The sequence below is a fragment of the Protomyctophum parallelum genome (assembly GCF_964188405.1).
Source record: "Protomyctophum parallelum genome assembly, chromosome: 13".
In the NCBI taxonomy this organism is placed as follows: Eukaryota; Metazoa; Chordata; class Actinopteri; order Myctophiformes; family Myctophidae; genus Protomyctophum; species Protomyctophum parallelum.
In genome coordinates, this window is record NC_139708.1 from 44,340,192 (window position 1) to 44,348,897 (window position 8,706).

Consider the following 8,706-nt stretch of genomic DNA (forward strand, 5'->3'; position numbering starts at 1 on the left):
TCCTGACTGTTTCTCTTTGGTTTTGGTTTTCTGTTACTCTGTTGTTGCCTTGGTTTTGTGTTTCTTATTTTGTAGTATTGTGCCTAGTGTTCCTGTCTTCCTAGTTACTGTTAGTTACCTTGTCTATCCTGCCTTGTAATTTGTCAGTGTTTCCACCTGTGTGTTTCTGTGTTTTTGTCCTGCCTTCTTTGCCCTGTTTATGGAAGAACCTCAGTTTGTTTAATAAATCCTAAGTTTATTGCTCTGCCTACTGTCGCCTGCATTTGGGTCCTCATCCATACTCACTCCTAACAAATCTTCTTAGGATCGGCCCAGAAAATCCAACTCACCAAAGTTTGAATTAGTGTAAACCTGCATGGGCCCTACACGTTTTGGATTAATGGTGTGGTAAGGATAAGAAACACTTATTGTGGAAACTTGCGCCGTTTCTGAAACGTAAACTAACACCTTACGTGTTACGTCACACAACAACATTAAAAAGTAGCAGATCCACAAGCTCGAAACGCAGCGTATTAAAAATAGTTTTAAAGATGTTGACAGCCATATTCAACGTTCCGGGGCTGCAATTGGCCTCATTCACCCTCTGAAAGGTTTGTTAACGGAGATAAGGGAGACGAAGAGATTACGCTATTCATAATCATCACTAACGCTGCCCCGGGCACCCGCCTCCTTTAAATATAGTTAATAAATCAAGTGTCAGATTAACCGTATATCCTGTTTCATGCGTCTTTCAGATTTCTAGCTCTCACTTCCTCTCGCTCTCGCTGTTTGATGTCATTGTTTACACAATCTGGGAACCCATCAGCAAAAAAAAGAGGATTTTGCCTGCGGGTGTAGAGACCTGATATCGCTCCGTTCACTTGCCTTCAGCCCTCCTCTTCTGGTAGTGCGTCTTTGTTTTCATTCCTATACTAACGACAAACTCTACACGTTGTGATTCAGGATTTCCACAGAACGTACCGTGCATCAGTGTGGACTGGACGCTCACATAATTATCCGTATAACCCATATATGGTTAATTCATGAAGATACAAAGTGATGCACGGATCCTCCTAAGCGGCCCGCCGTTGTTTGACGGGCAAATCTCGTGAAAGCCCTATGTTTACTTGTACTTTGATATGAAAGTCTTGGGAAGACTGTGTGACTTGTTGCGAACGCAGTGAGCACTAACTATGAGACCCAGCAGATCATGTCTGTGTGTCTGTGTGTCTGTCCCGCTGTGACACCACCCGCCCGCCACCAGAGGGCGCAGCTGTAGCACACACACACACACACACACACACACACACACACACACACACACACACACACACACACACACACAAACAACCACACAAACAACCACACACACACACAGTAGAAAACTTAAAAAAATTACTAACTAAAAAGAAGAAAAAAAGTATGTAATTTATTCTAATTGTTGTTATTGCAATTTACGAGCTGCGTTCGCTTCCCGCGTTTGCGCATCTTACTTGTGACTATACTGGGTCCAGTATTTAGTTCAGTGACCATGCTGGGACTAAAGAATGGTTCAGAAGCTGTGTTCAGTGTTCACGTTCACACCAACTTGCTTCCGGTCTCCTAAAAAAAGACATCCATCTATACTTCACGCAGATGTGGGAAGTAAACCGGAGATGGCGAGTCGGGTTTTTTGTTTTGTGTCTTGAGTGTCTTGATGTGAACGGCCCAATAGTCCTTCCCTCAATGACATCACAGACCTGAAAGCATGTGGAAAGCGGAACCATGATGTCGGCGTCCTTTTAATCAGCCCCTGAAATGAGGCCACGGATTCATTCAATTTCACTTTGTACATGCCTGCCAAGCCCAGACCACGTGCCTGCAGAATGTGAATAGAGAGAGAGGGATGTCAAGCCAAGGCAACGCCAATATCCTTCGCAAACACATTTCATAATGATCATTTTGGCCAGACAACAATTGAACACTGAAAAGCAAATTAAATGTGACGCTTTCTATGCAGTGCAGGTGAGCTAGAATTCCCTCTTGGCCTCGGCCGATGGAAGAAAGCAATGACCAGATGGCAGACACAACCATGGAACTCTCCAGCAGTCAAATTAATGCAAATGAATATAATGCTATAATGCTGAAGAGGCTTGCTGTTGGGGAAAAGGGTGATAGGGACAATAATTGATGATAATTTATATGCATTGATGCCAAACATTTACAAACAAGACACAAACAAATACAAAGTTACAGATAAAGTACATTTGTGTGCATCTGCTTAAGCATAATGGCTTAAACCTGCAGGAATTATAGGCAGGCCATCTGATTGATTGATTGATTGAAATATTTATTAGCAGTTTGCAGAATTACAGTACATTTCAAGCACAACTCAATACAAAGACTGTTAACGGTGGATGGACGACCCAATAAAGCATTACACTTGTTTACCTTGTTCAATTCATCAAAACATTTAGAGACGTACAAATATACACTTCTATATAGGCAAAGACCAGAACAGGAATTCATCATGAAGGAGGTAAAACGTCACCCTGGCCCTGACTCCCACGTAATTACAATAAGAAAAGAATGTTAAACTAAAACTATATAATAGCCTTTTCACAATAGCCTGTTTTTATTACACTACTGTACCTTTTCAAAACTCTGAGAATCACAATTTATTTCATATATTATTATCGATTCCCCACTTCTTTCAGCTCTTCGATCGCTCCCTCCCTCCCTCTCTCTCAATCCCCTCAAATCCTCTTAGGTTTTCTCCTCTCGACTTATCCCTCTCTCTCCTCCAATCACCTTCCTCTCATCTTCCCTTTCTCCTCTTACCTGCATTCATCCTCTACTTACTTCACTCCTATTCAGTCCTCTCCTCTCCTCTCCTCTCCTCTCCTCTCCTCTCCTCTGCTATTTGAGTGGCTGTTTTCTGTGAAACAAATGTTGTCTTGCTGCAGGATGCACGCACGCACGCACGCACATACGTACGTAACGTGACACATACATATTTGAAGAAAACCAAATAATAGCGGTGAAAATCGTTTATTGGATCCCTGCAGCATATGCTAGAGCAAATAGCAGAGAGACATTTAAGCACGCATGCACGAACAGAAGATTGAGAGGGGAACAAAGAGAGAAATTAAGTATTATCAGTATCAACCAGGTAGACTGGGATCAATTTGATGTGTGTGCGTGTGCGTGCGCATGTGCGCGCACATCGTCGCTAGACAAATCACACACTGCTTGAAAACCATGGGTACTGCAGTCATGGTAACAGGACACACATGCACCTCATTTCCTGATTGGCCTACTCCTTTTAATGCTCTATTCTGATTGGTCAATCATCACATTCTGCAGTCTGATATTCACACTGAGCACCTGGATCATATCCATCATCATTGTTTTTTGACAGATCCAACATGGCAGCCATGTGTAGGTTAGACAAACTGATCATGTCACTTTACAGCTAAACCCAACATTTGAGGCGAGAGATCAATAAATGATCACCTGATTGTTCATTATCGCACTCATCACTATTTAGGGTTGAAACAGTGGGGTGGGAGCTATCTTTGGGAGAGCTTTTGTTTTGTCTTGTTTTGTTTTGTCCTTTCTGTGTGTATGGTTGTACTGTTGTATTGCTTTGTGAACTGTATTGTACAATGTATCTGTGCTGAGGACCCCCTCTAAAATGAGATGCGACATCTCAAGGGGCTTATCCTTTCAATAAAGGTATATATATCACACGGCAGCTTAATAAATAAATTGATAATTTGACACACAGTATGACATCTAAAAATCACATTCCATTACTTACAGTTATTTTCTTTTCCTTTTCAACTTAGCCGGAAATGCTTCAAAACAACACTGAGAGGAGAATGCACCGGAGCTAAAGAGGTTGGCGTACACGTGTGGGCCTGCACAGAACCTGGTGTTTATGCTAGTAAGAAACCAGGGGACACGTCCAAGATCCTCTCTGGACTCTGGGAGCAGCCGCTGACACGTACAGTACAGTACACTGGTACAGTACAGTATACAATGATCCCTCTCAGGACTGGAGCGCCGATAGTGAATATAGCACCACACTCACACAATGTTGCAGCTCGGATTGACCGTCCCTTTTGGCAGAGTAGGCTGGCGTGTCACAAGGAAGCGGTCTGGTCAGGAGCTCGGCGTGTAGTCGGATGGGTAGCGTTGTTTCGTGTACGGCGTGGCGGTGGTGGCCTTCAGTGTGTCGGCGTCTGCGACCGTCTCTGTCTCAGCTCGGTTTTCTCTCGCGCGCGCCGCCGAATGCTTCCTCTCTTATACCCGTGTCCTCCAATAACGGTGCGACACCGCCTTCTCATTGTCTGTAGAAGGAAAGAGGAGAAACGCAGCACCACCCCTACAGTCCAACAGTGGCACGTACTTGCCAGCATAACGTGTATTTCAGTTCAAGTTCATATTGTCTGTGTATATCATTCATTACAGTTAGTGTCCACAGGTGACAAGAGCCCATGGCTGCAACAGTCACTCTCATACTTTCACATTTCAAAGCTCACCCCGGGTCAAATCTGGCGACCTCTGAACTGTCGCCCACCAGGAAAACCTATACCTTATTGCTAAACGTAACCTCTATAAAACGATATGCCTAAACAACCTAATCTTATGGCTAAACGTAGCCTCAGTAAAACTACGCCTAAACTTAACCTTATTGCTAAACCTAACCTAGAGGGCTAGCAGTCCACAAACTGCTAGCTGTTGAAATGACGTTTTATAATGTGTTTCTTTTGCACTCTCTTGTCTTGTTTTATGTAAAACACTTTGGAATTGCTTTGGCGAAACATGCTTCACAAAGTAAATTTGCCTCGCCTCTTTGTCGTACACAATGTCACAAGATCTTTAAACAATACTAATTGTGTCCCCTTTAGCTGTTGTGGGGGTATTTTGTTTTGTCAAGTAGGCCTTTGACACGATGTGACACTTTGATCACTTTCAATTTCACTCATGTCCCCCAAATAGCTGATCTACAAGCTCTCAACGGGTCACATCGTGACACGGTATGTGAGCTTGTAGATCTGCTATTTTCGATACTTTTGTGAGACACTGTAATATGATGGAGTAGGGCAGCAATTAAACATCACACGAAAATCACATTCAACATCGTGCTGATATACTGTATAGTGATTTTGGTGCAACATTTGACTATGTGCGTCTATTTGTCTATACTATAGAGTAGACAAATAGACACACATGGTCAAATGTTGGAGTGTCTTGCACCGCTCAAAAACAAATATGGAGATACGAGGTTTCTGCCCCGACAGCCACGCTATAATCAGAAATGTTGACTGCCTTCCATTTCGCCCGACAGTCTCGGAGAAGTGGAAAACAGAGGCTATAGCTCTGCATGCTGTGAAGGAGCTCTGCCAGTTGTCATACGAGCCCAACAGTAATGTGTCATTACTAGCACTGGTGGAAAAAGTTCTCACATTCTTCTTATAGTAAAATTACCAATACTGCCCTGTAGAACTACTCTGCTTCAGCAAAGATTTGAGTTAAAAACGTTTGCTCTGAAAGAATATATATTCAAAGATTTGTGCCGCATTTTCACGATTTTTCAAAAATAGCAGATCTATACAAGCTCGTAGCGTGGCACTCGGTGCCGCACTATGAGCTTTTTTTGTAGCTATTTTTCAATAGCTAAATTATAACATGCTCAAAACACCAAAAGGGGCGGTTCCCGCTACCAAAAGTAAGAGTGATCGTTATGTGGAATGTCTCATTTCAAGTTTTCACACGTATAAAACTCATTTGAAAATAGTACATTTACAAGCTCACGATGCGTCGTATCGACCCATTGTGAGCTAGCAGATCGGCTATTTTCAAATGGGCACCGCGGGCGGCACAGTCGGTAGTGCTGTCGCCTCACAGCTAGAAGGTCCTGGGTTCGATTCCCGCTGGGGACGCTGTGGGCACTCTGTGACATCTGCAGTGCCCATACCTGAAGCAGGATTAGCAAAAGGGCCTTTCTGTGTGGAGTTTGCATATTCTCCCCATGTCCCCTAGGGTATAGGTACCCTCACAAAAAATCATGCAGTCTCTATACCTCCCCCTGGCCAGCCGGGGCGCCTGATGGAGGGGAAAGGAACTGGACGGAATATCGTGTTCCTTCCACACGCTACGTCCGGCCGGGGAAACTCCCCCCCCGTCAGGTGATAAGAAGCAGCTTGGATTCCTCAGGCATAGAAGGAAGCATGAGGTCAGTCCGCTGCCCCCCTAGGTTGGCAGAGGAAGTGTAGCGCCCAGGATTACATTAGATATATTGACACTGGGTGAAAAAAGAAAATGGGTTGCAAAATTGTGGGATAAAAATAAACTTAATTAAAGGTACTTAGTTATACTTTCCACCACTGGTCATTAGCGCTGCATGGTGGACATTCTATGGTATTGCACTTCACTACATTTTTGAGCGGTGCCTCCGCTCCATTACGCAGCTATGTGTGTCCCTATACGTACATGTCTGTCTGACCGGGCACAGAAAGCTACTATATAATGCAAATTAACCACTTTATAATGCAAATTAACCACTTTATAATGCAAATTAACCACTTTATAATGCAAATTAGCCACTTTACAATGCAAATTAGCCACTTTACAATGCAAATTAATCACTTTATAATGCAAATTGGCAACTTTACGCCTCATTTCAAATATCGTGAAAATAACGCAACACATCTACAATGATGACACTTCGCTGACAATTAAGCGGCCAAAAAACATGTCTCCGGTCCACGCCCAAAATAGAGCCCTGGTCTCCGCGTCAAAGTGTCCCTGAGCAAGGCACTTGCTCCCTGCGGTGCTGCACCCGTACCGACAACTTCTCCTGTTAACTTAGGAATGGGTTGATTACAGAGGAAACATTTCACCATACTGTGTGTGTGGAAATGTATACAGTCAGTGACAAACACCCCAAAGGAGTGGGGAGGGGACCTAATTGATGAATATACTTGACTAGCCACCGTCGGAGAGAAGCTGAGACGACGACGACAACAACAACGACGACACAGCGAGAAGACACGATGAGGAACACACTGCTGAGGAGGCTGGCTGGCTGCCCGTGTCATAATGCCTGTTAACCCATTCTGACCTGAGATCAGATTCATACAAGGTTTCCGCCGGACACACACTGGTCTGATGAACCCATTCTGACCTGAGATCAGATTCTAAAAATGTCAGTCGTTCTTCGATTTAAAAAAAAATAGCAGACCTACAAGCTCGTATCGCGCCACTCTGTGGCGCGATATGAGCTTGTAGATCTGCTATTTTTCAATAGCTAAAGCATAACATGATGCCAACACCAAAATGGGTGCCCGTTCAGAATGGGTTAATGACTTCCACCTGCGGCAGGTATACAGGACCCTGTGGATTCGTCTGCTGAACGAAAATGAATCCTTTTAGGACAGGGAACAGGAACGGGAAACAGGCTGGGAAACGGAGAACTGGAACTGCAGGTGGGCGAAATTCATGCACGAGCAAGCTGCAGGGTTTCACACAGAGCGTGAATCGATTCAGGCGCGTTCATGGAGTTAGTATTTCCCCGCATTCTGCAAGAAAAATGTGGAAAGTATAGAGCGTTCTTCTGCATGGGCCGGTGCTTCAAATGGCAGTTAGCAACTTCCATTGAAATGAACCTCTAGTTTATATAACTCTATATTAGAGAAGCATAAAGGCCCACATTATACATGCCAGTGGTGGAAAGTAACTAAGTATGTTTACTTAAGTAGTGGGGTATTTGTACTTTACTTGAGTATTTACAATTTCCAAAACTTTCACTTCTACTCCACTACATCTCAGATCCAAAACTTTAGTTACGACTCAGTTAGTTAATTTGAAATTAGACGATCTACAAGCTGTTTGTACCCAACATTTTGATGCCAAGTACTTTTACTCAAGTACATTTTTAATTCCAGACTTCTACATTTTCTACATTCCACAGATGAATATTGTAAACATAGACAAATTACCAACGTCTCTCACTGCGAGGTGGGCAATTATACTTTGAAATAAAATATAAATACACAAAAAAACCTGAAGAATCTGTTGACCTCTCTTTTGCATTCACTTAGTATCTCTCTCTCTATCTCTCTCTCTCTCTCTCTCTCTCTCTCTCTCTCTCTCTCTCTCGGCACTAATTCACCTGGCAAAGAAAACACACCCTCCTAGCTGGATGCTTCACAGCCAAAGTGAATGCGCACGCGTGCGTGCACACACACACACACACACACACACACACACACACACACACACACACTCACTCGCGTAAGCACACACACGCAGAGTGAATCATATCCCCCTCCAGATCTATCCGTTGGGGGTCACTGATTTAATGTGATGTGGTTTGTTGTAGCATGATTACGGTTACATTCTGTTAGAGCAGGGGGTCTTCAATGGGTTTCAGACGAAGCAGGGACCCCCCACTACATATTGGATTCATGTTTGTTTTCAAACATTTAACCATTTAAGCCAGGGGTGTCCAATGGTGTCAAATGTCAACAAAACAAATCCTTAATTTGTCCAAATGCGGCCCGGGGAATAATCTTTATTCGGCCCATGGCTTCATATACCTGAATCGAGCTGTTGGCTCGCCCAACAGTATTGGGACATGTTTACATTGAAGGTTTTTATTCACCTGTAGTCAGGGGATATTAATAAAATCTGGGAATACATTTCTTACCAAGAATTTTCCTCACCAATGTGTTTGTA